At 45.6% G+C, this 25974-nt stretch overlaps 51 non-coding genes and 1 pseudogene across 51 annotated transcripts; all 52 read left to right on the top strand.

The window, feature by feature from the left end:
- The first annotated feature begins 27 nt into the window (after nucleotides 1–27).
- LOC125605749 lies at nucleotides 28–144 on the top strand. The gene has a single exon (XR_007337191.1). It is a non-coding gene; the product is annotated as a 5S ribosomal RNA (ribosomal RNA).
- A 364-nt stretch (nucleotides 145–508) lies between these two features.
- Nucleotides 509–624, top strand: LOC125605754 (annotated as a pseudogene).
- A 381-nt stretch (nucleotides 625–1005) lies between these two features.
- On the top strand, nucleotides 1006–1124 carry LOC125605658. Its single transcript, XR_007337100.1, has one exon. It is a non-coding gene; the product is annotated as a 5S ribosomal RNA (ribosomal RNA).
- A 367-nt stretch (nucleotides 1125–1491) lies between these two features.
- Nucleotides 1492–1610, top strand: LOC125605756. The gene has a single exon (XR_007337196.1). It is a non-coding gene; the product is annotated as a 5S ribosomal RNA (ribosomal RNA).
- Nucleotides 1611–1992: 382 nt separating this feature from the next.
- Nucleotides 1993–2111, top strand: LOC125605767. Its single transcript, XR_007337207.1, has one exon. It is a non-coding gene; the product is annotated as a 5S ribosomal RNA (ribosomal RNA).
- A 383-nt stretch (nucleotides 2112–2494) lies between these two features.
- LOC125605778 lies at nucleotides 2495–2613 on the top strand. The gene has a single exon (XR_007337218.1). It is a non-coding gene; the product is annotated as a 5S ribosomal RNA (ribosomal RNA).
- Nucleotides 2614–2996: 383 nt separating this feature from the next.
- Nucleotides 2997–3115, top strand: LOC125605789. Its single transcript, XR_007337229.1, has one exon. It is a non-coding gene; the product is annotated as a 5S ribosomal RNA (ribosomal RNA).
- Nucleotides 3116–3497: 382 nt separating this feature from the next.
- Nucleotides 3498–3616, top strand: LOC125605664. Its single transcript, XR_007337106.1, has one exon. It is a non-coding gene; the product is annotated as a 5S ribosomal RNA (ribosomal RNA).
- A 383-nt stretch (nucleotides 3617–3999) lies between these two features.
- On the top strand, nucleotides 4000–4118 carry LOC125605675. Its single transcript, XR_007337117.1, has one exon. It is a non-coding gene; the product is annotated as a 5S ribosomal RNA (ribosomal RNA).
- A 384-nt stretch (nucleotides 4119–4502) lies between these two features.
- LOC125605686 lies at nucleotides 4503–4621 on the top strand. Its single transcript, XR_007337128.1, has one exon. It is a non-coding gene; the product is annotated as a 5S ribosomal RNA (ribosomal RNA).
- A 384-nt stretch (nucleotides 4622–5005) lies between these two features.
- Nucleotides 5006–5124, top strand: LOC125605697. The gene has a single exon (XR_007337139.1). It is a non-coding gene; the product is annotated as a 5S ribosomal RNA (ribosomal RNA).
- A 384-nt stretch (nucleotides 5125–5508) lies between these two features.
- Nucleotides 5509–5627, top strand: LOC125605708. The gene has a single exon (XR_007337150.1). It is a non-coding gene; the product is annotated as a 5S ribosomal RNA (ribosomal RNA).
- Nucleotides 5628–6011: 384 nt separating this feature from the next.
- On the top strand, nucleotides 6012–6130 carry LOC125605720. The gene has a single exon (XR_007337161.1). It is a non-coding gene; the product is annotated as a 5S ribosomal RNA (ribosomal RNA).
- A 384-nt stretch (nucleotides 6131–6514) lies between these two features.
- On the top strand, nucleotides 6515–6633 carry LOC125605731. The gene has a single exon (XR_007337173.1). It is a non-coding gene; the product is annotated as a 5S ribosomal RNA (ribosomal RNA).
- Nucleotides 6634–7016: 383 nt separating this feature from the next.
- On the top strand, nucleotides 7017–7135 carry LOC125605742. The gene has a single exon (XR_007337184.1). It is a non-coding gene; the product is annotated as a 5S ribosomal RNA (ribosomal RNA).
- A 383-nt stretch (nucleotides 7136–7518) lies between these two features.
- On the top strand, nucleotides 7519–7637 carry LOC125605753. The gene has a single exon (XR_007337194.1). It is a non-coding gene; the product is annotated as a 5S ribosomal RNA (ribosomal RNA).
- Nucleotides 7638–8020: 383 nt separating this feature from the next.
- On the top strand, nucleotides 8021–8139 carry LOC125605755. The gene has a single exon (XR_007337195.1). It is a non-coding gene; the product is annotated as a 5S ribosomal RNA (ribosomal RNA).
- A 384-nt stretch (nucleotides 8140–8523) lies between these two features.
- LOC125605757 lies at nucleotides 8524–8642 on the top strand. Its single transcript, XR_007337197.1, has one exon. It is a non-coding gene; the product is annotated as a 5S ribosomal RNA (ribosomal RNA).
- A 384-nt stretch (nucleotides 8643–9026) lies between these two features.
- On the top strand, nucleotides 9027–9145 carry LOC125605758. Its single transcript, XR_007337198.1, has one exon. It is a non-coding gene; the product is annotated as a 5S ribosomal RNA (ribosomal RNA).
- A 384-nt stretch (nucleotides 9146–9529) lies between these two features.
- LOC125605759 lies at nucleotides 9530–9648 on the top strand. Its single transcript, XR_007337199.1, has one exon. It is a non-coding gene; the product is annotated as a 5S ribosomal RNA (ribosomal RNA).
- Nucleotides 9649–10030: 382 nt separating this feature from the next.
- Nucleotides 10031–10149, top strand: LOC125605760. Its single transcript, XR_007337200.1, has one exon. It is a non-coding gene; the product is annotated as a 5S ribosomal RNA (ribosomal RNA).
- A 383-nt stretch (nucleotides 10150–10532) lies between these two features.
- LOC125605761 lies at nucleotides 10533–10651 on the top strand. Its single transcript, XR_007337201.1, has one exon. It is a non-coding gene; the product is annotated as a 5S ribosomal RNA (ribosomal RNA).
- A 384-nt stretch (nucleotides 10652–11035) lies between these two features.
- LOC125605762 lies at nucleotides 11036–11154 on the top strand. The gene has a single exon (XR_007337202.1). It is a non-coding gene; the product is annotated as a 5S ribosomal RNA (ribosomal RNA).
- A 383-nt stretch (nucleotides 11155–11537) lies between these two features.
- On the top strand, nucleotides 11538–11656 carry LOC125605763. Its single transcript, XR_007337203.1, has one exon. It is a non-coding gene; the product is annotated as a 5S ribosomal RNA (ribosomal RNA).
- Nucleotides 11657–12039: 383 nt separating this feature from the next.
- On the top strand, nucleotides 12040–12158 carry LOC125605764. Its single transcript, XR_007337204.1, has one exon. It is a non-coding gene; the product is annotated as a 5S ribosomal RNA (ribosomal RNA).
- Nucleotides 12159–12542: 384 nt separating this feature from the next.
- On the top strand, nucleotides 12543–12661 carry LOC125605765. Its single transcript, XR_007337205.1, has one exon. It is a non-coding gene; the product is annotated as a 5S ribosomal RNA (ribosomal RNA).
- Nucleotides 12662–13044: 383 nt separating this feature from the next.
- LOC125605766 lies at nucleotides 13045–13163 on the top strand. The gene has a single exon (XR_007337206.1). It is a non-coding gene; the product is annotated as a 5S ribosomal RNA (ribosomal RNA).
- A 382-nt stretch (nucleotides 13164–13545) lies between these two features.
- LOC125605768 lies at nucleotides 13546–13664 on the top strand. The gene has a single exon (XR_007337208.1). It is a non-coding gene; the product is annotated as a 5S ribosomal RNA (ribosomal RNA).
- A 384-nt stretch (nucleotides 13665–14048) lies between these two features.
- On the top strand, nucleotides 14049–14167 carry LOC125605769. The gene has a single exon (XR_007337209.1). It is a non-coding gene; the product is annotated as a 5S ribosomal RNA (ribosomal RNA).
- A 384-nt stretch (nucleotides 14168–14551) lies between these two features.
- Nucleotides 14552–14670, top strand: LOC125605770. The gene has a single exon (XR_007337210.1). It is a non-coding gene; the product is annotated as a 5S ribosomal RNA (ribosomal RNA).
- A 383-nt stretch (nucleotides 14671–15053) lies between these two features.
- On the top strand, nucleotides 15054–15172 carry LOC125605771. Its single transcript, XR_007337211.1, has one exon. It is a non-coding gene; the product is annotated as a 5S ribosomal RNA (ribosomal RNA).
- Nucleotides 15173–15556: 384 nt separating this feature from the next.
- LOC125605772 lies at nucleotides 15557–15675 on the top strand. Its single transcript, XR_007337212.1, has one exon. It is a non-coding gene; the product is annotated as a 5S ribosomal RNA (ribosomal RNA).
- A 383-nt stretch (nucleotides 15676–16058) lies between these two features.
- LOC125605773 lies at nucleotides 16059–16177 on the top strand. The gene has a single exon (XR_007337213.1). It is a non-coding gene; the product is annotated as a 5S ribosomal RNA (ribosomal RNA).
- A 383-nt stretch (nucleotides 16178–16560) lies between these two features.
- On the top strand, nucleotides 16561–16679 carry LOC125605774. The gene has a single exon (XR_007337214.1). It is a non-coding gene; the product is annotated as a 5S ribosomal RNA (ribosomal RNA).
- A 383-nt stretch (nucleotides 16680–17062) lies between these two features.
- LOC125605775 lies at nucleotides 17063–17181 on the top strand. Its single transcript, XR_007337215.1, has one exon. It is a non-coding gene; the product is annotated as a 5S ribosomal RNA (ribosomal RNA).
- Nucleotides 17182–17564: 383 nt separating this feature from the next.
- Nucleotides 17565–17683, top strand: LOC125605776. The gene has a single exon (XR_007337216.1). It is a non-coding gene; the product is annotated as a 5S ribosomal RNA (ribosomal RNA).
- A 383-nt stretch (nucleotides 17684–18066) lies between these two features.
- LOC125605777 lies at nucleotides 18067–18185 on the top strand. The gene has a single exon (XR_007337217.1). It is a non-coding gene; the product is annotated as a 5S ribosomal RNA (ribosomal RNA).
- Nucleotides 18186–18566: 381 nt separating this feature from the next.
- Nucleotides 18567–18685, top strand: LOC125605779. Its single transcript, XR_007337219.1, has one exon. It is a non-coding gene; the product is annotated as a 5S ribosomal RNA (ribosomal RNA).
- A 383-nt stretch (nucleotides 18686–19068) lies between these two features.
- On the top strand, nucleotides 19069–19187 carry LOC125605780. Its single transcript, XR_007337220.1, has one exon. It is a non-coding gene; the product is annotated as a 5S ribosomal RNA (ribosomal RNA).
- A 383-nt stretch (nucleotides 19188–19570) lies between these two features.
- LOC125605781 lies at nucleotides 19571–19689 on the top strand. Its single transcript, XR_007337221.1, has one exon. It is a non-coding gene; the product is annotated as a 5S ribosomal RNA (ribosomal RNA).
- Nucleotides 19690–20073: 384 nt separating this feature from the next.
- On the top strand, nucleotides 20074–20192 carry LOC125605782. Its single transcript, XR_007337222.1, has one exon. It is a non-coding gene; the product is annotated as a 5S ribosomal RNA (ribosomal RNA).
- A 383-nt stretch (nucleotides 20193–20575) lies between these two features.
- LOC125605783 lies at nucleotides 20576–20694 on the top strand. Its single transcript, XR_007337223.1, has one exon. It is a non-coding gene; the product is annotated as a 5S ribosomal RNA (ribosomal RNA).
- A 383-nt stretch (nucleotides 20695–21077) lies between these two features.
- On the top strand, nucleotides 21078–21196 carry LOC125605784. Its single transcript, XR_007337224.1, has one exon. It is a non-coding gene; the product is annotated as a 5S ribosomal RNA (ribosomal RNA).
- Nucleotides 21197–21579: 383 nt separating this feature from the next.
- LOC125605785 lies at nucleotides 21580–21698 on the top strand. Its single transcript, XR_007337225.1, has one exon. It is a non-coding gene; the product is annotated as a 5S ribosomal RNA (ribosomal RNA).
- A 384-nt stretch (nucleotides 21699–22082) lies between these two features.
- On the top strand, nucleotides 22083–22201 carry LOC125605786. Its single transcript, XR_007337226.1, has one exon. It is a non-coding gene; the product is annotated as a 5S ribosomal RNA (ribosomal RNA).
- A 384-nt stretch (nucleotides 22202–22585) lies between these two features.
- LOC125605787 lies at nucleotides 22586–22704 on the top strand. Its single transcript, XR_007337227.1, has one exon. It is a non-coding gene; the product is annotated as a 5S ribosomal RNA (ribosomal RNA).
- Nucleotides 22705–23088: 384 nt separating this feature from the next.
- Nucleotides 23089–23207, top strand: LOC125605788. Its single transcript, XR_007337228.1, has one exon. It is a non-coding gene; the product is annotated as a 5S ribosomal RNA (ribosomal RNA).
- A 384-nt stretch (nucleotides 23208–23591) lies between these two features.
- Nucleotides 23592–23710, top strand: LOC125605790. The gene has a single exon (XR_007337230.1). It is a non-coding gene; the product is annotated as a 5S ribosomal RNA (ribosomal RNA).
- A 384-nt stretch (nucleotides 23711–24094) lies between these two features.
- LOC125605791 lies at nucleotides 24095–24213 on the top strand. The gene has a single exon (XR_007337231.1). It is a non-coding gene; the product is annotated as a 5S ribosomal RNA (ribosomal RNA).
- A 384-nt stretch (nucleotides 24214–24597) lies between these two features.
- On the top strand, nucleotides 24598–24716 carry LOC125605792. The gene has a single exon (XR_007337232.1). It is a non-coding gene; the product is annotated as a 5S ribosomal RNA (ribosomal RNA).
- A 384-nt stretch (nucleotides 24717–25100) lies between these two features.
- Nucleotides 25101–25219, top strand: LOC125605793. The gene has a single exon (XR_007337233.1). It is a non-coding gene; the product is annotated as a 5S ribosomal RNA (ribosomal RNA).
- A 384-nt stretch (nucleotides 25220–25603) lies between these two features.
- On the top strand, nucleotides 25604–25722 carry LOC125605794. Its single transcript, XR_007337234.1, has one exon. It is a non-coding gene; the product is annotated as a 5S ribosomal RNA (ribosomal RNA).
- Nucleotides 25723–25974: the final 252 nt, after the last annotated feature.

Below are 25974 nucleotides of genomic sequence, written 5' to 3' on the forward strand. Positions count from 1 at the left end.
ATATGGAAACGCGAGTGATGTACTAACGGGTGCGATCATACCAGCACTAATGCACCGGATCCCATCAGAACTCCGCAGTTAAGCGTGCTTGGCGAGAGTAGTACTAGGATGGGTGACCTCCCGGAAGTCCTCGTGTTGCACCCCTTTTTATTATATTTTTATTTTATTATCGGCTAAAACGAGTCTAAACTTGGAAACCTCATAACTTTGAACCGAGAACTACGTCGCCCATAGCACCATTTCGGAAGGCCCAGAACCATAAAGGCGGTTGAATAGGGGTGGCAATTTTTCGGGCCCAATTCAGCCGTTTTTGACCCTCAAACGGGCTCAGAAGTTAAGGGAAAAAAGATCCCAATCGGATTTTCAGGTTGTTTTTGATGCTTTCTTAACTTACGCCATAACCTCGATGCACTATTCCGCTGAAAAAAAAATCACAATGTGGGCCCCACGGCCTTACACTTGGATTGGCCGAAACAAATGATATATGGAAACGCGAGTGATGTACTAACGGTGCGATCATACCAGCACTAATGCACCGGATCCCATCAGAACCCGCAGTAAGCGTGCTTGGGCGAGAGTAGTACTAGGATGGGTGACCTCCCGGAAGTCCTCGTGTTGCACCCCTTTTTATTATTATTTTTATTTTATTATTCGGCCTAAAACGAGTCTAAACTTGGAAACCTCATAACTTTTGAACCGTGAGGAACTACGTCGCCCATAGCACCATTTCGGAAAGGCCCAGAAACCATAAAGGGCGGTGAATAGGGTGGCAATTTTTCGGCCCAAATTCAGCCGTTTTGACCCTCAAACGGGCTGCAGAAAGTTAAGGGACGTAAAAAAGGATCCCAATCGGATTTTCAGGTTGTTTTTGATGCTTTCTTAACGCCATTAACCTCGATGCACTATTCCGCTGAAAAAAAAATCACAAAATCATGTGGGCCCCACGGCCTTACACTTGGATTGGCCGAAACAAATGATATATGGAAACGCGAGTGATGTACTAACGGGTGCGATCATACCAGCACTAATGCACCGGATCCCATCAGAACTCCGCAGTTAAGCGTGCTTGGGCGAGAGTAGTACTAGGATGGGTGACCTCCCGGGAAGTCCTCGTGTTGCACCCCTTTTTATTATTCGGCCTAAAACGAGTCTAAACTTGGAAACTTCATAACTTTTGAACCGTGAGGAACTACGTCGCCCATAGCACCATTTCGGAAAGGCCCAGAAACCATAAAGGGCGGTGAATAGGGGTGGCAATTTTTCGGGCCCAAATTCAGCCGTTTTGACCCTCAAACGGGCTGCAGAAAGTTAAGGGACGTAAAAAAGGATCCCAATCGGATTTTCAGGTTGTTTTTGATGCTTTCTTAACGCCATTAACCTCGATGCACTATTCCGCTGAAAAAAAAAGTCAGAAAATCATGTGGGCCCCACGGCCTTACACTTGGATTGGCCGAAACAAATGATATATGGAAACGCGAGTGATGTACTAACGGGTGCGATCATACCAGCACTAATGCACCGGATCCCATCAGAACTCCGCAGTTAAGCGTGCTTGGGCGAGAGTAGTACTAGGATGGGTGACCTCCCGGGAAGTCCTCGTGTTGCACCCCTTTTTATTATTATTTTTATTTTATTTTCGGCCTAAAACGAGTCTAAACTTGGAAACCTCATAACTTTTGAACCGTGAGGAACTACGTCGCCCATAGCACCATTTCGGAAAGGCCCAGAAACCATAAAGGGCGGTGAATAGGGGTGGCAATTTTTCGGGCCCAAATTCAGCCGTTTTGACCCTCAAACGGGCTGCAGAAAGTTAAGGGACGTAAAAAAGGATCCCAATCGGATTTTCAGGTTGTTTTTGATGCTTTCTTAACGCCATTAACCTCGATGCACTATTCCGCTGAAAAAAAAATCACAAAATCATGTGGGCCCCACGGCCTTACACTTGGATTGGCCGAAACAAATGATATATGGAAACGCGAGTGATGTACTAACGGGTGCGATCATACCAGCACTAATGCACCGGATCCCATCAGAACTCCGCAGTTAAGCGTGCTTGGGCGAGAGTAGTACTAGGATGGGTGACCTCCCGGGAAGTCCTCGTGTTGCACCCCTTTTTATTATTATTTTTATTTTATTATTCGGCCTAAAACGAGTCTAAACTTGGAAACTTCATAACTTTTGAACCGTGAGGAACTACGTCGCCCATAGCACCATTTCGGAAAGGCCCAGAAACCATAAAGGGCGGTGAATAGGGGTGGCAATTTTTCGGGCCCAAATTCAGCCGTTTTGACCCTCAAACGGGCTGCAGAAAGTTAAGGGACGTAAAAAAGGATCCCAATCGGATTTTCAGGTTGTTTTTGATGCTTTCTTAACGCCATTAACCTCGATGCACTATTCCGCTGAAAAAAAAATCACAAAATCATGTGGGCCCCACGGCCTTACACTTGGATTGGCCGAAACAAATGATATATGGAAACGCGAGTGATGTACTAACGGGTGCGATCATACCAGCACTAATGCACCGGATCCCATCAGAACTCCGCAGTTAAGCGTGCTTGGGCGAGAGTAGTACTAGGATGGGTGACCTCCCGGGAAGTCCTCGTGTTGCACCCCTTTTTATTATTATTTTTATTTTATTATTCGGCCTAAAACGAGTCTAAACTTGGAAACCTCATAACTTTTGAACCGTGAGGAACTACGTCGCCCATAGCACCATTTCGGAAAGGCCCAGAAACCATAAAGGGCGGTGAATAGGGGTGGCAATTTTTCGGGCCCAAATTCAGCCGTTTTGACCCTCAAACGGGCTGCAGAAAGTTAAGGGACGTAAAAAAGGATCCCAATCGGATTTTCAGGTTGTTTTTGATGCTTTCTTAACGCCATTAACCTCGATGCACTATTCCGCTGAAAAAAAAATCAGAAAATCATGTGGGCCCCACGGCCTTACACTTGGATTGGCCGAAACAAATGATATATGGAAACGCGAGTGATGTACTAACGGGTGCGATCATACCAGCACTAATGCACCGGATCCCATCAGAACTCCGCAGTTAAGCGTGCTTGGGCGAGAGTAGTACTAGGATGGGTGACCTCCCGGGAAGTCCTCGTGTTGCACCCCTTTTTATTATTATTTTTATTTTATTTTTCGGCCTAAAACGAGTCTAAACTTGGAAACCTCATAACTTTTGAACCGTGAGGAACTACGTCGCCCATAGCACCATTTCGGAAAGGCCCAGAAACCATAAAGGGCGGTGAATAGGGGTGGCAATTTTTCGGGCCCAAATTCAGCCGTTTTGACCCTCAAACGGGCTGCAGAAAGTTAAGGGACGTAAAAAAGGATCCCAATCGGATTTTCAGGTTGTTTTTGATGCTTTCTTAACGCCATTAACCTCGATGCACTATTCCGCTGAAAAAAAAATCAAAAATCATGTGGGCCCCACGGCCTTACACTTGGATTGGCCGAAACAAATGATATATGGAAACGCGAGTGATGTACTAACGGGTGCGATCATACCAGCACTAATGCACCGGATCCCATCAGAACTCCGCAGTTAAGCGTGCTTGGGCGAGAGTAGTACTAGGATGGGTGACCTCCCGGGAAGTCCTCGTGTTGCACCCCTTTTTATTATTATTTTTATTTTATTATTCGGCCTAAAACGAGTCTAAACTTGGAAACTTCATAACTTTTGAACCGTGAGGAACTACGTCGCCCATAGCACCATTTCGGAAAGGCCCAGAAACCATAAAGGGCGGTGAATAGGGGTGGCAATTTTTCGGGCCCAAATTCAGCCGTTTTGACCCTCAAACGGGCTGCAGAAAGTTAAGGGACGTAAAAAAGGATCCCAATCGGATTTTCAGGTTGTTTTTGATGCTTTCTTAACGCCATTAACCTCGATGCACTATTCCGCTGAAAAAAAAATCACAAAATCATGTGGGCCCCACGGCCTTACACTTGGATTGGCCGAAACAAATGATATATGGAAACGCGAGTGATGTACTAACGGGTGCGATCATACCAGCACTAATGCACCGGATCCCATCAGAACTCCGCAGTTAAGCGTGCTTGGGCGAGAGTAGTACTAGGATGGGTGACCTCCCGGGAAGTCCTCGTGTTGCACCCCTTTTTATTATTATTTTTATTTTATTATTCGGCCTAAAACGAGTCTAAACTTGGAAACCTCATAACTTTTGAACCGTGAGGAACTACGTCGCCCATAGCACCATTTCGGAAAGGCCCAGAAACCATAAAGGGCGGTGAATAGGGGTGGCAATTTTTCGGGCCCAAATTCAGCCGTTTTGACCCTCAAACGGGCTGCAGAAAGTTAAGGGACGTAAAAAAGGATCCCAATCGGATTTTCAGGTTGTTTTTGATGCTTTCTTAACGCCATTAACCTCGATGCACTATTCCGCTGAAAAAAAAAATCACAAAATCATGTGGGCCCCACGGCCTTACACTTGGATTGGCCGAAACAAATGATATATGGAAACGCGAGTGATGTACTAACGGGTGCGATCATACCAGCACTAATGCACCGGATCCCATCAGAACTCCGCAGTTAAGCGTGCTTGGGCGAGAGTAGTACTAGGATGGGTGACCTCCCGGGAAGTCCTCGTGTTGCACCCCTTTTTATTATTATTTTTATTTTATTATTCGGCCTAAAACGAGTCTAAACTTGGAAACTTCATAACTTTTGAACCGTGAGGAACTACGTCGCCCATAGCACCATTTCGGAAAGGCCCAGAAACCATAAAGGGCGGTGAATAGGGGTGGCAATTTTTCGGGCCCAAATTCAGCCGTTTTGACCCTCAAACGGGCTGCAGAAAGTTAAGGGACGTAAAAAAGGATCCCAATCGGATTTTCAGGTTGTTTTTGATGCTTTCTTAACGCCATTAACCTCGATGCACTATTCCGCTGAAAAAAAAAATCACAAAATCATGTGGGCCCCACGGCCTTACACTTGGATTGGCCGAAACAAATGATATATGGAAACGCGAGTGATGTACTAACGGGTGCGATCATACCAGCACTAATGCACCGGATCCCATCAGAACTCCGCAGTTAAGCGTGCTTGGGCGAGAGTAGTACTAGGATGGGTGACCTCCCGGGAAGTCCTCGTGTTGCACCCCTTTTTATTATTATTTTTATTTTATTATTCGGCCTAAAACGAGTCTAAACTTGGAAACTTCATAACTTTTGAACCGTGAGGAACTACGTCGCCCATAGCACCATTTCGGAAAGGCCCAGAAACCATAAAGGGCGGTGAATAGGGGTGGCAATTTTTCGGGCCCAAATTCAGCCGTTTTGACCCTCAAACGGGCTGCAGAAAGTTAAGGGACGTAAAAAAGGATCCCAATCGGATTTTCAGGTTGTTTTTGATGCTTTCTTAACGCCATTAACCTCGATGCACTATTCCGCTGAAAAAAAAAATCACAAAATCATGTGGGCCCCACGGCCTTACACTTGGATTGGCCGAAACAAATGATATATGGAAACGCGAGTGATGTACTAACGGGTGCGATCATACCAGCACTAATGCACCGGATCCCATCAGAACTCCGCAGTTAAGCGTGCTTGGGCGAGAGTAGTACTAGGATGGGTGACCTCCCGGGAAGTCCTCGTGTTGCACCCCTTTTTATTATTATTTTTATTTTATTATTCGGCCTAAAACGAGTCTAAACTTGGAAACTTCATAACTTTTGAACCGTGAGGAACTACGTCGCCCATAGCACCATTTCGGAAAGGCCCAGAAACCATAAAGGGCGGTGAATAGGGGTGGCAATTTTTCGGGCCCAAATTCAGCCGTTTTGACCCTCAAACGGGCTGCAGAAAGTTAAGGGACGTAAAAAAGGATCCCAATCGGATTTTCAGGTTGTTTTTGATGCTTTCTTAACGCCATTAACCTCGATGCACTATTCCGCTGAAAAAAAAAATCACAAAATCATGTGGGCCCCACGGCCTTACACTTGGATTGGCCGAAACAAATGATATATGGAAACGCGAGTGATGTACTAACGGGTGCGATCATACCAGCACTAATGCACCGGATCCCATCAGAACTCCGCAGTTAAGCGTGCTTGGGCGAGAGTAGTACTAGGATGGGTGACCTCCCGGGAAGTCCTCGTGTTGCACCCCTTTTTATTATTATTTTTATTTTATTATTCGGCCTAAAACGAGTCTAAACTTGGAAACTTCATAACTTTTGAACCGTGAGGAACTACGTCGCCCATAGCACCATTTCGGAAAGGCCCAGAAACCATAAAGGGCGGTGAATAGGGGTGGCAATTTTTCGGGCCCAAATTCAGCCGTTTTGACCCTCAAACGGGCTGCAGAAAGTTAAGGGACGTAAAAAAGGATCCCAATCGGATTTTCAGGTTGTTTTTGATGCTTTCTTAACGCCATTAACCTCGATGCACTATTCCGCTGAAAAAAAAAATCACAAAATCATGTGGGCCCCACGGCCTTACACTTGGATTGGCCGAAACAAATGATATATGGAAACGCGAGTGATGTACTAACGGGTGCGATCATACCAGCACTAATGCACCGGATCCCATCAGAACTCCGCAGTTAAGCGTGCTTGGGCGAGAGTAGTACTAGGATGGGTGACCTCCCGGGAAGTCCTCGTGTTGCACCCCTTTTTATTATTATTTTTATTTTATTATTCGGCCTAAAACGAGTCTAAACTTGGAAACTTCATAACTTTTGAACCGTGAGGAACTACGTCGCCCATAGCACCATTTCGGAAAGGCCCAGAAACCATAAAGGGCGGTGAATAGGGGTGGCAATTTTTCGGGCCCAAATTCAGCCGTTTTGACCCTCAAACGGGCTGCAGAAAGTTAAGGGACGTAAAAAAGGATCCCAATCGGATTTTCAGGTTGTTTTTGATGCTTTCTTAACGCCATTAACCTCGATGCACTATTCCGCTGAAAAAAAAATCACAAAATCATGTGGGCCCCACGGCCTTACACTTGGATTGGCCGAAACAAATGATATATGGAAACGCGAGTGATGTACTAACGGGTGCGATCATACCAGCACTAATGCACCGGATCCCATCAGAACTCCGCAGTTAAGCGTGCTTGGGCGAGAGTAGTACTAGGATGGGTGACCTCCCGGGAAGTCCTCGTGTTGCACCCCTTTTTATTATTATTTTTATTTTATTATTCGGCCTAAAACGAGTCTAAACTTGGAAACTTCATAACTTTTGAACCGTGAGGAACTACGTCGCCCATAGCACCATTTCGGAAAGGCCCAGAAACCATAAAGGGCGGTGAATAGGGGTGGCAATTTTTCGGGCCCAAATTCAGCCGTTTTGACCCTCAAACGGGCTGCAGAAAGTTAAGGGACGTAAAAAAGGATCCCAATCGGATTTTCAGGTTGTTTTTGATGCTTTCTTAACGCCATTAACCTCGATGCACTATTCCGCTGAAAAAAAAATCACAAAATCATGTGGGCCCCACGGCCTTACACTTGGATTGGCCGAAACAAATGATATATGGAAACGCGAGTGATGTACTAACGGGTGCGATCATACCAGCACTAATGCACCGGATCCCATCAGAACTCCGCAGTTAAGCGTGCTTGGGCGAGAGTAGTACTAGGATGGGTGACCTCCCGGGAAGTCCTCGTGTTGCACCCCTTTTTATTATTATTTTTATTTTATTATTCGGCCTAAAACGAGTCTAAACTTGGAAACTTCATAACTTTTGAACCGTGAGGAACTACGTCGCCCATAGCACCATTTCGGAAAGGCCCAGAAACCATAAAGGGCGGTGAATAGGGGTGGCAATTTTTCGGGCCCAAATTCAGCCGTTTTGACCCTCAAACGGGCTGCAGAAAGTTAAGGGACGTAAAAAAGGATCCCAATCGGATTTTCAGGTTGTTTTTGATGCTTTCTTAACGCCATTAACCTCGATGCACTATTCCGCTGAAAAAAAAATCACAAAATCATGTGGGCCCCACGGCCTTACACTTGGATTGGCCGAAACAAATGATATATGGAAACGCGAGTGATGTACTAACGGGTGCGATCATACCAGCACTAATGCACCGGATCCCATCAGAACTCCGCAGTTAAGCGTGCTTGGGCGAGAGTAGTACTAGGATGGGTGACCTCCCGGGAAGTCCTCGTGTTGCACCCCTTTTTATTATTATTTTTATTTTATTATTCGGCCTAAAACGAGTCTAAACTTGGAAACCTCATAACTTTTGAACCGTGAGGAACTACGTCGCCCATAGCACCATTTCGGAAAGGCCCAGAAACCATAAAGGGCGGTGAATAGGGGTGGCAATTTTTCGGGCCCAAATTCAGCCGTTTTGACCCTCAAACGGGCTGCAGAAAGTTAAGGGACGTAAAAAAGGATCCCAATCGGATTTTCAGGTTGTTTTTGATGCTTTCTTAACGCCATTAACCTCGATGCACTATTCCGCTGAAAAAAAAAATCACAAAATCATGTGGGCCCCACGGCCTTACACTTGGATTGGCCGAAACAAATGATATATGGAAACGCGAGTGATGTACTAACGGGTGCGATCATACCAGCACTAATGCACCGGATCCCATCAGAACTCCGCAGTTAAGCGTGCTTGGGCGAGAGTAGTACTAGGATGGGTGACCTCCCGGGAAGTCCTCGTGTTGCACCCCTTTTTATTATTATTTTTATTTTATTATTCGGCCTAAAACGAGTCTAAACTTGGAAACTTCATAACTTTTGAACCGTGAGGAACTACGTCGCCCATAGCACCATTTCGGAAAGGCCCAGAAACCATAAAGGGCGGTGAATAGGGGTGGCAATTTTTCGGGCCCAAATTCAGCCGTTTTGACCCTCAAACGGGCTGCAGAAAGTTAAGGGACGTAAAAAAGGATCCCAATCGGATTTTCAGGTTGTTTTTGATGCTTTCTTAACGCCATTAACCTCGATGCACTATTCCGCTGAAAAAAAAAATCACAAAATCATGTGGGCCCCACGGCCTTACACTTGGATTGGCCGAAACAAATGATATATGGAAACGCGAGTGATGTACTAACGGGTGCGATCATACCAGCACTAATGCACCGGATCCCATCAGAACTCCGCAGTTAAGCGTGCTTGGGCGAGAGTAGTACTAGGATGGGTGACCTCCCGGGAAGTCCTCGTGTTGCACCCCTTTTTATTATTATTTTTATTTTATTATTCGGCCTAAAACGAGTCTAAACTTGGAAACTTCATAACTTTTGAACCGTGAGGAACTACGTCGCCCATAGCACCATTTCGGAAAGGCCCAGAAACCATAAAGGGCGGTGAATAGGGGTGGCAATTTTTCGGGCCCAAATTCAGCCGTTTTGACCCTCAAACGGGCTGCAGAAAGTTAAGGGACGTAAAAAAGGATCCCAATCGGATTTTCAGGTTGTTTTTGATGCTTTCTTAACGCCATTAACCTCGATGCACTATTCCGCTGAAAAAAAAAATCACAAAATCATGTGGGCCCCACGGCCTTACACTTGGATTGGCCGAAACAAATGATATATGGAAACGCGAGTGATGTACTAACGGGTGCGATCATACCAGCACTAATGCACCGGATCCCATCAGAACTCCGCAGTTAAGCGTGCTTGGGCGAGAGTAGTACTAGGATGGGTGACCTCCCGGGAAGTCCTCGTGTTGCACCCCTTTTTATTATTATTTTTATTTTATTTTCGGCCTAAAACGAGTCTAAACTTGGAAACTCATAACTTTTGAACCGTGAGGAACTACGTCGCCCATAGCACCATTTCGGAAAGGCCCAGAAACCATAAAGGGCGGTGAATAGGGGTGGCAATTTTTCGGGCCCAAATTCAGCCGTTTTGACCCTCAAACGGGCTGCAGAAAGTTAAGGGACGTAAAAAAGGATCCCAATCGGATTTTCAGGTTGTTTTTGATGCTTTCTTAACGCCATTAACCTCGATGCACTATTCCGCTGAAAAAAAAAATCACAAAATCATGTGGGCCCCACGGCCTTACACTTGGATTGGCCGAAACAAATGATATATGGAAACGCGAGTGATGTACTAACGGGTGCGATCATACCAGCACTAATGCACCGGATCCCATCAGAACTCCGCAGTTAAGCGTGCTTGGGCGAGAGTAGTACTAGGATGGGTGACCTCCCGGGAAGTCCTCGTGTTGCACCCCTTTTTATTATTATTTTTATTTTATTATTCGGCCTAAAACGAGTCTAAACTTGGAAACTTCATAACTTTTGAACCGTGAGGAACTACGTCGCCCATAGCACCATTTCGGAAAGGCCCAGAAACCATAAAGGGCGGTGAATAGGGGTGGCAATTTTTCGGGCCCAAATTCAGCCGTTTTGACCCTCAAACGGGCTGCAGAAAGTTAAGGGACGTAAAAAAGGATCCCAATCGGATTTTCAGGTTGTTTTTGATGCTTTCTTAACGCCATTAACCTCGATGCACTATTCCGCTGAAAAAAAAATCACAAAATCATGTGGGCCCCACGGCCTTACACTTGGATTGGCCGAAACAAATGATATATGGAAACGCGAGTGATGTACTAACGGGTGCGATCATACCAGCACTAATGCACCGGATCCCATCAGAACTCCGCAGTTAAGCGTGCTTGGGCGAGAGTAGTACTAGGATGGGTGACCTCCCGGGAAGTCCTCGTGTTGCACCCCTTTTTATTATTATTTTTATTTTATTATTCGGCCTAAAACGAGTCTAAACTTGGAAACTTCATAACTTTTGAACCGTGAGGAACTACGTCGCCCATAGCACCATTTCGGAAAGGCCCAGAAACCATAAAGGGCGGTGAATAGGGGTGGCAATTTTTCGGGCCCAAATTCAGCCGTTTTGACCCTCAAACGGGCTGCAGAAAGTTAAGGGACGTAAAAAAGGATCCCAATCGGATTTTCAGGTTGTTTTTGATGCTTTCTTAACGCCATTAACCTCGATGCACTATTCCGCTGAAAAAAAAAATCACAAAATCATGTGGGCCCCACGGCCTTACACTTGGATTGGCCGAAACAAATGATATATGGAAACGCGAGTGATGTACTAACGGGTGCGATCATACCAGCACTAATGCACCGGATCCCATCAGAACTCCGCAGTTAAGCGTGCTTGGGCGAGAGTAGTACTAGGATGGGTGACCTCCCGGGAAGTCCTCGTGTTGCACCCCTTTTTATTATTATTTTTATTTTATTATTCGGCCTAAAACGAGTCTAAACTTGGAAACTTCATAACTTTTGAACCGTGAGGAACTACGTCGCCCATAGCACCATTTCGGAAAGGCCCAGAAACCATAAAGGGCGGTGAATAGGGGTGGCAATTTTTCGGGCCCAAATTCAGCCGTTTTGACCCTCAAACGGGCTGCAGAAAGTTAAGGGACGTAAAAAAGGATCCCAATCGGATTTTCAGGTTGTTTTTGATGCTTTCTTAACGCCATTAACCTCGATGCACTATTCCGCTGAAAAAAAAATCACAAAATCATGTGGGCCCCACGGCCTTACACTTGGATTGGCCGAAACAAATGATATATGGAAACGCGAGTGATGTACTAACGGGTGCGATCATACCAGCACTAATGCACCGGATCCCATCAGAACTCCGCAGTTAAGCGTGCTTGGGCGAGAGTAGTACTAGGATGGGTGACCTCCCGGGAAGTCCTCGTGTTGCACCCCTTTTTATTATTATTTTTATTTTATTATTCGGCCTAAAACGAGTCTAAACTTGGAAACTTCATAACTTTTGAACCGTGAGGAACTACGTCGCCCATAGCACCATTTCGGAAAGGCCCAGAAACCATAAAGGGCGGTGAATAGGGGTGGCAATTTTTCGGGCCCAAATTCAGCCGTTTTGACCCTCAAACGGGCTGCAGAAAGTTAAGGGACGTAAAAAAGGATCCCAATCGGATTTTCAGGTTGTTTTTGATGCTTTCTTAACGCCATTAACCTCGATGCACTATTCCGCTGAAAAAAAAATCACAAAATCATGTGGGCCCCACGGCCTTACACTTGGATTGGCCGAAACAAATGATATATGGAAACGCGAGTGATGTACTAACGGGTGCGATCATACCAGCACTAATGCACCGGATCCCATCAGAACTCCGCAGTTAAGCGTGCTTGGGCGAGAGTAGTACTAGGATGGGTGACCTCCCGGGAAGTCCTCGTGTTGCACCCCTTTTTATTATTATTTTTATTTTATTATTCGGCCTAAAACGAGTCTAAACTTGGAAACTTCATAACTTTTGAACCGTGAGGAACTACGTCGCCCATAGCACCATTTCGGAAAGGCCCAGAAACCATAAAGGGCGGTGAATAGGGGTGGCAATTTTTCGGGCCCAAATTCAGCCGTTTTGACCCTCAAACGGGCTGCAGAAAGTTAAGGGACGTAAAAAAGGATCCCAATCGGATTTTCAGGTTGTTTTTGATGCTTTCTTAACGCCATTAACCTCGATGCACTATTCCGCTGAAAAAAAAAATCACAAAATCATGTGGGCCCCACGGCCTTACACTTGGATTGGCCGAAACAAATGATATATGGAAACGCGAGTGATGTACTAACGGGTGCGATCATACCAGCACTAATGCACCGGATCCCATCAGAACTCCGCAGTTAAGCGTGCTTGGGCGAGAGTAGTACTAGGATGGGTGACCTCCCGGGAAGTCCTCGTGTTGCACCCCTTTTTATTATTATTTTTATTTTATTATTCGGCCTAAAACGAGTCTAAACTTGGAAACTTCATAACTTTTGAACCGTGAGGAACTACGTCGCCCATAGCACCATTTCGGAAAGGCCCAGAAACCATAAAGGGCGGTGAATAGGGGTGGCAATTTTTCGGGCCCAAATTCAGCCGTTTTGACCCTCAAACGGGCTGCAGAAAGTTAAGGGACGTAAAAAAGGATCCCAATCGGATTTTCAGGTTGTTTTTGATGCTTTCTTAACGCCATTAACCTCGATGCACTATTCCGCTGAAAAAAAAATCACAAAATCATGTGGGCCCCACGGCCTTACACTTGGATTGGCCGAAACAAATGATATATGGAAACGCGAGTGATGTACTAACGGGTGCGATCATACCAGCACTAATGCACCGGATCCCATCAGAACTCCGCAGTTAAGCGTGCTTGGGCGAGAGTAGTACTAGGATGGGTGACCTCCCGGGAAGTCCTCGTGTTGCACCCCTTTTTATTATTATTTTTATTTTATTTTTCGGCCTAAAACGAGTCTAAACTTGGAAACTCATAACTTTTGAACCGTGAGGAACTACGTCGCCCATAGCACCATTTCGGAAAGGCCCAGAAACCATAAAGGGCGGTGAATAGGGGTGGCAATTTTTCGGGCCCAAATTCAGCCGTTTTGACCCTCAAACGGGCTGCAGAAAGTTAAGGGACGTAAAAAAGGATCCCAATCGGATTTTCAGGTTGTTTTTGATGCTTTCTTAACGCCATTAACCTCGATGCACTATTCCGCTGAAAAAAAAATCACAAAATCATGTGGGCCCCACGGCCTTACACTTGGATTGGCCGAAACAAATGATATATGGAAACGCGAGTGATGTACTAACGGGTGCGATCATACCAGCACTAATGCACCGGATCCCATCAGAACTCCGCAGTTAAGCGTGCTTGGGCGAGAGTAGTACTAGGATGGGTGACCTCCCGGGAAGTCCTCGTGTTGCACCCCTTTTTATTATTATTTTTATTTTATTATTCGGCCTAAAACGAGTCTAAACTTGGAAACTTCATAACTTTTGAACCGTGAGGAACTACGTCGCCCATAGCACCATTTCGGAAAGGCCCAGAAACCATAAAGGGCGGTGAATAGGGGTGGCAATTTTTCGGGCCCAAATTCAGCCGTTTTGACCCTCAAACGGGCTGCAGAAAGTTAAGGGACGTAAAAAAGGATCCCAATCGGATTTTCAGGTTGTTTTTGATGCTTTCTTAACGCCATTAACCTCGATGCACTATTCCGCTGAAAAAAAAAATCACAAAATCATGTGGGCCCCACGGCCTTACACTTGGATTGGCCGAAACAAATGATATATGGAAACGCGAGTGATGTACTAACGGGTGCGATCATACCAGCACTAATGCACCGGATCCCATCAGAACTCCGCAGTTAAGCGTGCTTGGGCGAGAGTAGTACTAGGATGGGTGACCTCCCGGGAAGTCCTCGTGTTGCACCCCTTTTTATTATTATTTTTATTTTATTATTCGGCCTAAAACGAGTCTAAACTTGGAAACTTCATAACTTTTGAACCGTGAGGAACTACGTCGCCCATAGCACCATTTCGGAAAGGCCCAGAAACCATAAAGGGCGGTGAATAGGGGTGGCAATTTTTCGGGCCCAAATTCAGCCGTTTTGACCCTCAAACGGGCTGCAGAAAGTTAAGGGACGTAAAAAAGGATCCCAATCGGATTTTCAGGTTGTTTTTGATGCTTTCTTAACGCCATTAACCTCGATGCACTATTCCGCTGAAAAAAAAAATCACAAAATCATGTGGGCCCCACGGCCTTACACTTGGATTGGCCGAAACAAATGATATATGGAAACGCGAGTGATGTACTAACGGGTGCGATCATACCAGCACTAATGCACCGGATCCCATCAGAACTCCGCAGTTAAGCGTGCTTGGGCGAGAGTAGTACTAGGATGGGTGACCTCCCGGGAAGTCCTCGTGTTGCACCCCTTTTTATTATTATTTTTATTTTATTATTCGGCCTAAAACGAGTCTAAACTTGGAAACTTCATAACTTTTGAACCGTGAGGAACTACGTCGCCCATAGCACCATTTCGGAAAGGCCCAGAAACCATAAAGGGCGGTGAATAGGGGTGGCAATTTTTCGGGCCCAAATTCAGCCGTTTTGACCCTCAAACGGGCTGCAGAAAGTTAAGGGACGTAAAAAAGGATCCCAATCGGATTTTCAGGTTGTTTTTGATGCTTTCTTAACGCCATTAACCTCGATGCACTATTCCGCTGAAAAAAAAATCACAAAATCATGTGGGCCCCACGGCCTTACACTTGGATTGGCCGAAACAAATGATATATGGAAACGCGAGTGATGTACTAACGGGTGCGATCATACCAGCACTAATGCACCGGATCCCATCAGAACTCCGCAGTTAAGCGTGCTTGGGCGAGAGTAGTACTAGGATGGGTGACCTCCCGGGAAGTCCTCGTGTTGCACCCCTTTTTATTATTATTTTTATTTTATTATTCGGCCTAAAACGAGTCTAAACTTGGAAACTTCATAACTTTTGAACCGTGAGGAACTACGTCGCCCATAGCACCATTTCGGAAAGGCCCAGAAACCATAAAGGGCGGTGAATAGGGGTGGCAATTTTTCGGGCCCAAATTCAGCCGTTTTGACCCTCAAACGGGCTGCAGAAAGTTAAGGGACGTAAAAAAGGATCCCAATCGGATTTTCAGGTTGTTTTTGATGCTTTCTTAACGCCATTAACCTCGATGCACTATTCCGCTGAAAAAAAAAATCACAAAATCATGTGGGCCCCACGGCCTTACACTTGGATTGGCCGAAACAAATGATATATGGAAACGCGAGTGATGTACTAACGGGTGCGATCATACCAGCACTAATGCACCGGATCCCATCAGAACTCCGCAGTTAAGCGTGCTTGGGCGAGAGTAGTACTAGGATGGGTGACCTCCCGGGAAGTCCTCGTGTTGCACCCCTTTTTATTATTATTTTTATTTTATTATTCGGCCTAAAACGAGTCTAAACTTGGAAACTTCATAACTTTTGAACCGTGAGGAACTACGTCGCCCATAGCACCATTTCGGAAAGGCCCAGAAACCATAAAGGGCGGTGAATAGGGGTGGCAATTTTTCGGGCCCAAATTCAGCCGTTTTGACCCTCAAACGGGCTGCAGAAAGTTAAGGGACGTAAAAAAGGATCCCAATCGGATTTTCAGGTTGTTTTTGATGCTTTCTTAACGCCATTAACCTCGATGCACTATTCCGCTGAAAAAAAAATCACAAAATCATGTGGGCCCCACGGCCTTACACTTGGATTGGCCGAAACAAATGATATATGGAAACGCGAGTGATGTACTAACGGGTGCGATCATACCAGCACTAATGCACCGGATCCCATCAGAACTCCGCAGTTAAGCGTGCTTGGGCGAGAGTAGTACTAGGATGGGTGACCTCCCGGGAAGTCCTCGTGTTGCACCCCTTTTTATTATTATTTTTATTTTATTATTCGGCCTAAAACGAGTCTAAACTTGGAAACTTCATAACTTTTGAACCGTGAGGAACTACGTCGCCCATAGCACCATTTCGGAAAGGCCCAGAAACCATAAAGGGCGGTGAATAGGGGTGGCAATTTTTCGGGCCCAAATTCAGCCGTTTTGACCCTCAAACGGGCTGCAGAAAGTTAAGGGACGTAAAAAAGGATCCCAATCGGATTTTCAGGTTGTTTTTGATGCTTTCTTAACGCCATTAACCTCGATGCACTATTCCGCTGAAAAAAAAATCACAAAATCATGTGGGCCCCACGGCCTTACACTTGGATTGGCCGAAACAAATGATATATGGAAACGCGAGTGATGTACTAACGGGTGCGATCATACCAGCACTAATGCACCGGATCCCATCAGAACTCCGCAGTTAAGCGTGCTTGGGCGAGAGTAGTACTAGGATGGGTGACCTCCCGGGAAGTCCTCGTGTTGCACCCCTTTTTATTATTATTTTTATTTTATTATTCGGCCTAAAACGAGTCTAAACTTGGAAACTTCATAACTTTTGAACCGTGAGGAACTACGTCGCCCATAGCACCATTTCGGAAAGGCCCAGAAACCATAAAGGGCGGTGAATAGGGGTGGCAATTTTTCGGGCCCAAATTCAGCCGTTTTGACCCTCAAACGGGCTGCAGAAAGTTAAGGGACGTAAAAAAGGATCCCAATCGGATTTTCAGGTTGTTTTTGATGCTTTCTTAACGCCATTAACCTCGATGCACTATTCCGCTGAAAAAAAAATCACAAAATCATGTGGGCCCCACGGCCTTACACTTGGATTGGCCGAAACAAATGATATATGGAAACGCGAGTGATGTACTAACGGGTGCGATCATACCAGCACTAATGCACCGGATCCCATCAGAACTCCGCAGTTAAGCGTGCTTGGGCGAGAGTAGTACTAGGATGGGTGACCTCCCGGGAAGTCCTCGTGTTGCACCCCTTTTTATTATTATTTTTATTTTATTATTCGGCCTAAAACGAGTCTAAACTTGGAAACTTCATAACTTTTGAACCGTGAGGAACTACGTCGCCCATAGCACCATTTCGGAAAGGCCCAGAAACCATAAAGGGCGGTGAATAGGGGTGGCAATTTTTCGGGCCCAAATTCAGCCGTTTTGACCCTCAAACGGGCTGCAGAAAGTTAAGGGACGTAAAAAAGGATCCCAATCGGATTTTCAGGTTGTTTTTGATGCTTTCTTAACGCCATTAACCTCGATGCACTATTCCGCTGAAAAAAAAATCACAAAATCATGTGGGCCCCACGGCCTTACACTTGGATTGGCCGAAACAAATGATATATGGAAACGCGAGTGATGTACTAACGGGTGCGATCATACCAGCACTAATGCACCGGATCCCATCAGAACTCCGCAGTTAAGCGTGCTTGGGCGAGAGTAGTACTAGGATGGGTGACCTCCCGGGAAGTCCTCGTGTTGCACCCCTTTTTATTATTATTTTTATTTTATTATTCGGCCTAAAACGAGTCTAAACTTGGAAACTCATAACTTTTGAACCGTGAGGAACTACGTCGCCCATAGCACCATTTCGGAAAGGCCCAGAAACCATAAAGGGCGGTGAATAGGGGTGGCAATTTTTCGGGCCCAAATTCAGCCGTTTTGACCCTCAAACGGGCTGCAGAAAGTTAAGGGACGTAAAAAAGGATCCCAATCGGATTTTCAGGTTGTTTTTGATGCTTTCTTAACGCCATTAACCTCGATGCACTATTCCGCTGAAAAAAAAAATCACAAAATCATGTGGGCCCCACGGCCTTACACTTGGATTGGCCGAAACAAATGATATATGGAAACGCGAGTGATGTACTAACGGGTGCGATCATACCAGCACTAATGCACCGGATCCCATCAGAACTCCGCAGTTAAGCGTGCTTGGGCGAGAGTAGTACTAGGATGGGTGACCTCCCGGGAAGTCCTCGTGTTGCACCCCTTTTTATTATTATTTTTATTTTATTTTCGGCCTAAAACGAGTCTAAACTTGGAAACTCATAACTTTTGAACCGTGAGGAACTACGTCGCCCATAGCACCATTTCGGAAAGGCCCAGAAACCATAAAGGGCGGTGAATAGGGGTGGCAATTTTTCGGGCCCAAATTCAGCCGTTTTGACCCTCAAACGGGCTGCAGAAAGTTAAGGGACGTAAAAAAGGATCCCAATCGGATTTTCAGGTTGTTTTTGATGCTTTCTTAACGCCATTAACCTCGATGCACTATTCCGCTGAAAAAAAAATCACAAAATCATGTGGGCCCCACGGCCTTACACTTGGATTGGCCGAAACAAATGATATATGGAAACGCGAGTGATGTACTAACGGGTGCGATCATACCAGCACTAATGCACCGGATCCCATCAGAACTCCGCAGTTAAGCGTGCTTGGGCGAGAGTAGTACTAGGATGGGTGACCTCCCGGGAAGTCCTCGTGTTGCACCCCTTTTTATTATTATTTTTATTTTATTATTCGGCCTAAAACGAGTCTAAACTTGGAAACTTCATAACTTTTGAACCGTGAGGAACTACGTCGCCCATAGCACCATTTCGGAAAGGCCCAGAAACCATAAAGGGCGGTGAATAGGGGTGGCAATTTTTCGGGCCCAAATTCAGCCGTTTTGACCCTCAAACGGGCTGCAGAAAGTTAAGGGACGTAAAAAAGGATCCCAATCGGATTTTCAGGTTGTTTTTGATGCTTTCTTAACGCCATTAACCTCGATGCACTATTCCGCTGAAAAAAAAATCACAAAATCATGTGGGCCCCACGGCCTTACACTTGGATTGGCCGAAACAAATGATATATGGAAACGCGAGTGATGTACTAACGGGTGCGATCATACCAGCACTAATGCACCGGATCCCATCAGAACTCCGCAGTTAAGCGTGCTTGGGCGAGAGTAGTACTAGGATGGGTGACCTCCCGGGAAGTCCTCGTGTTGCACCCCTTTTTATTATTATTTTTATTTTATTATTCGGCCTAAAACGAGTCTAAACTTGGAAACTTCATAACTTTTGAACCGTGAGGAACTACGTCGCCCATAGCACCATTTCGGAAAGGCCCAGAAACCATAAAGGGCGGTGAATAGGGGTGGCAATTTTTCGGGCCCAAATTCAGCCGTTTTGACCCTCAAACGGGCTGCAGAAAGTTAAGGGACGTAAAAAAGGATCCCAATCGGATTTTCAGGTTGTTTTTGATGCTTTCTTAACGCCATTAACCTCGATGCACTATTCCGCTGAAAAAAAAATCACAAAATCATGTGGGCCCCACGGCCTTACACTTGGATTGGCCGAAACAAATGATATATGGAAACGCGAGTGATGTACTAACGGGTGCGATCATACCAGCACTAATGCACCGGATCCCATCAGAACTCCGCAGTTAAGCGTGCTTGGGCGAGAGTAGTACTAGGATGGGTGACCTCCCGGGAAGTCCTCGTGTTGCACCCCTTTTTATTATTATTTTTATTTTATTATTCGGCCTAAAACGAGTCTAAACTTGGAAACTTCATAACTTTTGAACCGTGAGGAACTACGTCGCCCATAGCACCATTTCGGAAAGGCCCAGAAACCATAAAGGGCGGTGAATAGGGGTGGCAATTTTTCGGGCCCAAATTCAGCCGTTTTGACCCTCAAACGGGCTGCAGAAAGTTAAGGGACGTAAAAAAGGATCCCAATCGGATTTTCAGGTTGTTTTTGATGCTTTCTTAACGCCATTAACCTCGATGCACTATTCCGCTGAAAAAAAAAATCACAAAATCATGTGGGCCCCACGGCCTTACACTTGGATTGGCCGAAACAAATGATATATGGAAACGCGAGTGATGTACTAACGGGTGCGATCATACCAGCACTAATGCACCGGATCCCATCAGAACTCCGCAGTTAAGCGTGCTTGGGCGAGAGTAGTACTAGGATGGGTGACCTCCCGGGAAGTCCTCGTGTTGCACCCCTTTTTATTATTATTTTTATTTTATTATTCGGCCTAAAACGAGTCTAAACTTGGAAACTTCATAACTTTTGAACCGTGAGGAACTACGTCGCCCATAGCACCATTTCGGAAAGGCCCAGAAACCATAAAGGGCGGTGAATAGGGGTGGCAATTTTTCGGGCCCAAATTCAGCCGTTTTGACCCTCAAACGGGCTGCAGAAAGTTAAGGGACGTAAAAAAGGATCCCAATCGGATTTTCAGGTTGTTTTTGATGCTTTCTTAACGCCATTAACCTCGATGCACTATTCCGCTGAAAAAAAAATCACAAAATCATGTGGGCCCCACGGCCTTACACTTGGATTGGCCGAAACAAATGATATATGGAAACGCGAGTGATGTACTAACGGGTGCGATCATACCAGCACTAATGCACCGGATCCCATCAGAACTCCGCAGTTAAGCGTGCTTGGGCGAGAGTAGTACTAGGATGGGTGACCTCCCGGGAAGTCCTCGTGTTGCACCCCTTTTTATTATTATTTTTATTTTATTATTCGGCCTAAAACGAGTCTAAACTTGGAAACTCATAACTTTTGAACCGTGAGGAACTACGTCGCCCATAGCACCATTTCGGAAAGGCCCAGAAACCATAAAGGGCGGTGAATAGGGGTGGCAATTTTTCGGGCCCAAATTCAGCCGTTTTGACCCTCAAACGGGCTGCAGAAAGTTAAGGGACGTAAAAAAGGATCCCAATCGGATTTTCAGGTTGTTTTTGATGCTTTCTTAACGCCATTAACCTCGATGCACTATTCCGCTGAAAAAAAAAATCACAAAATCATGTGGGCCCCACGGCCTTACACTTGGATTGGCCGAAACAAATGATATATGGAAACGCGAGTGATGTACTAACGGGTGCGATCATACCAGCACTAATGCACCGGATCCCATCAGAACTCCGCAGTTAAGCGTGCTTGGGCGAGAGTAGTACTAGGATGGGTGACCTCCCGGGAAGTCCTCGTGTTGCACCCCTTTTTATTATTATTTTTATTTTATTATTCGGCCTAAAACGAGTCTAAACTTGGAAACTTCATAACTTTTGAACCGTGAGGAACTACGTCGCCCATAGCACCATTTCGGAAAGGCCCAGAAACCATAAAGGGCGGTGAATAGGGGTGGCAATTTTTCGGGCCCAAATTCAGCCGTTTTGACCCTCAAACGGGCTGCAGAAAGTTAAGGGACGTAAAAAAGGATCCCAATCGGATTTTCAGGTTGTTTTTGATGCTTTCTTAACGCCATTAACCTCGATGCACTATTCCGCTGAAAAAAAAATCACAAAATCATGTGGGCCCCACGGCCTTACACTTGGATTGGCCGAAACAAATGATATATGGAAACGCGAGTGATGTACTAACGGGTGCGATCATACCAGCACTAATGCACCGGATCCCATCAGAACTCCGCAGTTAAGCGTGCTTGGGCGAGAGTAGTACTAGGATGGGTGACCTCCCGGGAAGTCCTCGTGTTGCACCCCTTTTTATTATTATTTTTATTTTATTATTCGGCCTAAAACGAGTCTAAACTTGGAAACTTCATAACTTTTGAACCGTGAGGAACTACGTCGCCCATAGCACCATTTCGGAAAGGCCCAGAAACCATAAAGGGCGGTGAATAGGGGTGGCAATTTTTCGGGCCCAAATTCAGCCGTTTTGACCCTCAAACGGGCTGCAGAAAGTTAAGGGACGTAAAAAAGGATCCCAATCGGATTTTCAGGTTGTTTTTGATGCTTTCTTAACGCCATTAACCTCGATGCACTATTCCGCTGAAAAAAAAAATCACAAAATCATGTGGGCCCCACGGCCTTACACTTGGATTGGCCGAAACAAATGATATATGGAAACGCGAGTGATGTACTAACGGGTGCGATCATACCAGCACTAATGCACCGGATCCCATCAGAACTCCGCAGTTAAGCGTGCTTGGGCGAGAGTAGTACTAGGATGGGTGACCTCCCGGGAAGTCCTCGTGTTGCACCCCTTTTTATTATTATTTTTATTTTATTATTCGGCCTAAAACGAGTCTAAACTTGGAAACTTCATAACTTTTGAACCGTGAGGAACTACGTCGCCCATAGCACCATTTCGGAAAGGCCCAGAAACCATAAAGGGCGGTGAATAGGGGTGGCAATTTTTCGGGCCCAAATTCAGCCGTTTTGACCCTCAAACGGGCTGCAGAAAGTTAAGGGACGTAAAAAAGGATCCCAATCGGATTTTCAGGTTGTTTTTGATGCTTTCTTAACGCCATTAACCTCGATGCACTATTCCGCTGAAAAAAAAAATCACAAAATCATGTGGGCCCCACGGCCTTACACTTGGATTGGCCGAAACAAATGATATATGGAAACGCGAGTGATGTACTAACGGGTGCGATCATACCAGCACTAATGCACCGGATCCCATCAGAACTCCGCAGTTAAGCGTGCTTGGGCGAGAGTAGTACTAGGATGGGTGACCTCCCGGGAAGTCCTCGTGTTGCACCCCTTTTTATTATTATTTTTATTTTATTATTCGGCCTAAAACGAGTCTAAACTTGGAAACTTCATAACTTTTGAACCGTGAGGAACTACGTCGCCCATAGCACCATTTCGGAAAGGCCCAGAAACCATAAAGGGCGGTGAATAGGGGTGGCAATTTTTCGGGCCCAAATTCAGCCGTTTTGACCCTCAAACGGGCTGCAGAAAGTTAAGGGACGTAAAAAAGGATCCCAATCGGATTTTCAGGTTGTTTTTGATGCTTTCTTAACGCCATTAACCTCGATGCACTATTCCGCTGAAAAAAAAAATCACAAAATCATGTGGGCCCCACGGCCTTACACTTGGATTGGCCGAAACAAATGATATATGGAAACGCGAGTGATGTACTAACGGGTGCGATCATACCAGCACTAATGCACCGGATCCCATCAGAACTCCGCAGTTAAGCGTGCTTGGGCGAGAGTAGTACTAGGATGGGTGACCTCCCGGGAAGTCCTCGTGTTGCACCCCTTTTTATTATTATTTTTATTTTATTATTCGGCCTAAAACGAGTCTAAACTTGGAAACTTCATAACTTTTGAACCGTGAGGAACTACGTCGCCCATAGCACCATTTCGGAAAGGCCCAGAAACCATAAAGGGCGGTGAATAGGGGTGGCAATTTTTCGGGCCCAAATTCAGCCGTTTTGACCCTCAAACGGGCTGCAGAAAGTTAAGGGACGTAAAAAAGGATCCCAATCGGATTTTCAGGTTGTTTTTGATGCTTTCTTAACGCCATTAACCTCGATGCACTATTCCGCTGAAAAAAAAAATCACAAAATCATGTGGGCCCCACGGCCTTACACTTGGATTGGCCGAAACAAATGATATATGGAAACGCGAGTGATGTACTAACGGGTGCGATCATACCAGCACTAATGCACCGGATCCCATCAGAACTCCGCAGTTAAGCGTGCTTGGGCGAGAGTAGTACTAGGATGGGTGACCTCCCGGGAAGTCCTCGTGTTGCACCCCTTTTTATTATTATTTTTATTTTATTATTCGGCCTAAAACGAGTCTAAACTTGGAAACTTCATAACTTTTGAACCGTGAGGAACTACGTCGCCCATAGCACCATTTCGGAAAGGCCCAGAAACCATAAAGGGCGGTGAATAGGGGTGGCAATTTTTCGGGCCCAAATTCAGCCGTTTTGACCCTCAAACGGGCTGCAGAAAGTTAAGGGACGTAAAAAAGGATCCCAATCGGATTTTCAGGTTGTTTTTGATGCTTTCTTAACGCCATTAACCTCGATGCACTATTCCGCTGAAAAAAAAAATCACAAAATCATGTGGGCCCCACGGCCTTACACTTGGATTGGCCGAAACAAATGATATATGGAAACGCGAGTGATGTACTAACGGGTGCGATCATACCAGCACTAATGCACCGGATCCCATCAGAACTCCGCAGTTAAGCGTGCTTGGGCGAGAGTAGTACTAGGATGGGTGACCTCCCGGGAAGTCCTCGTGTTGCACCCCTTTTTATTATTATTTTTATTTTATTATTCGGCCTAAAACGAGTCTAAACTTGGAAACTTCATAACTTTTGAACCGTGAGGAACTACGTCGCCCATAGCACCATTTCGGAAAGGCCCAGAAACCATAAAGGGCGGTGAATAGGGGTGGCAATTTTTCGGGCCCAAATTCAGCCGTTTTGACCCTCAAACGGGCTGCAGAAAGTTAAGGGACGTAAAAAAGGATCCCAATCGGATTTTCAGGTTGTTTTTGATGCTTTCTTAACGCCATTAACCTCGATGCACTATTCCGCTGAAAAAAAAAATCACAAAATCATGTGGGCCCCACGGCCTTACACTTGGATTGGCCGAAACAAATGATATATGGAAACGCGAGTGATGTACTAACGGGTGCGATCATACCAGCACTAATGCACCGGATCCCATCAGAACTCCGCAGTTAAGCGTGCTTGGGCGAGAGTAGTACTAGGATGGGTGACCTCCCGGGAAGTCCTCGTGTTGCACCCCTTTTTATTATTATTTTTATTTTATTATTCGGCCTAAAACGAGTCTAAACTTGGAAACTTCATAACTTTTGAACCGTGAGGAACTACGTCGCCCATAGCACCATTTCGGAAAGGCCCAGAAACCATAAAGGGCGGTGAATAGGGGTGGCAATTTTTCGGGCCCAAATTCAGCCGTTTTGACCCTCAAACGGGCTGCAGAAAGTTAAGGGACGTAAAAAAGGATCCCAATCGGATTTTCAGGTTGTTTTTGATGCTTTCTTAACGCCATTAACCTCGATGCACTATTCCGCTGAAAAAAAAAATCACAAAATCATGTGGGCCCCACGGCCTTACACTTGGATTGGCCGAAACAAATGATATATGGAAACGCGAGTGATGTACTAACGGGTGCGATCATACCAGCACTAATGCACCGGATCCCATCAGAACTCCGCAGTTAAGCGTGCTTGGGCGAGAGTAGTACTAGGATGGGTGACCTCCCGGGAAGTCCTCGTGTTGCACCCCTTTTTATTATTATTTTTATTTTATTATTCGGCCTAAAACGAGTCTAAACTTGGAAACTTCATAACTTTTGAACCGTGAGGAACTACGTCGCCCATAGCACCATTTCGGAAAGGCCCAGAAACCATAAAGGGCGGTGAATAGGGGTGGCAATTTTTCGGGCCCAAATTCAGCCGTTTTGACCCTCAAACGGGCTGCAGAAAGTTAAGGGACGTAAAAAAGGATCCCAATCGGATTTTCAGGTTGTTTTTGATGCTTTCTTAACGCCATTAACCTCGATGCACTATTCCGCTGAAAAAAAAAATCACAAAATCATGTGGGCCCCACGGCCTTACACTTGGATTGGCCGAAACAAATGATATATGGAAACGCGAGTGATGTACTAACGGGTGCGATCATACCAGCACTAATGCACCGGATCCCATCAGAACTCCGCAGTTAAGCGTGCTTGGGCGAGAGTAGTACTAGGATGGGTGACCTCCCGGGAAGTCCTCGTGTTGCACCCCTTTTTATTATTATTTTTATTTTTTATTCGGCCTAAAACGAGTCTAAACTTGGAAACTCATAACTTTTGAACCGTGAGGAACTACGTCGCCCATAGCACCATTTCGGAAAGGCCCAGAAACCATAAAGGGCGGTGAATAGGGGTGGCAATTTTTCGGGCCCAAATTCAGCCGTTTTGACCCTCAAACGGGCTGCAGAAAGTTAAGGGACGTAAAAAAGGATCCCAATCGGATTTTCAGGTTGTTTTTGATGCT

The sequence above is a fragment of the Brassica napus genome, unplaced genomic scaffold, assembly GCF_020379485.1.
Source record: "Brassica napus cultivar Da-Ae unplaced genomic scaffold, Da-Ae ScsIHWf_79;HRSCAF=145, whole genome shotgun sequence".
Taxonomy (NCBI): Eukaryota; Viridiplantae; Streptophyta; class Magnoliopsida; order Brassicales; family Brassicaceae; genus Brassica; species Brassica napus.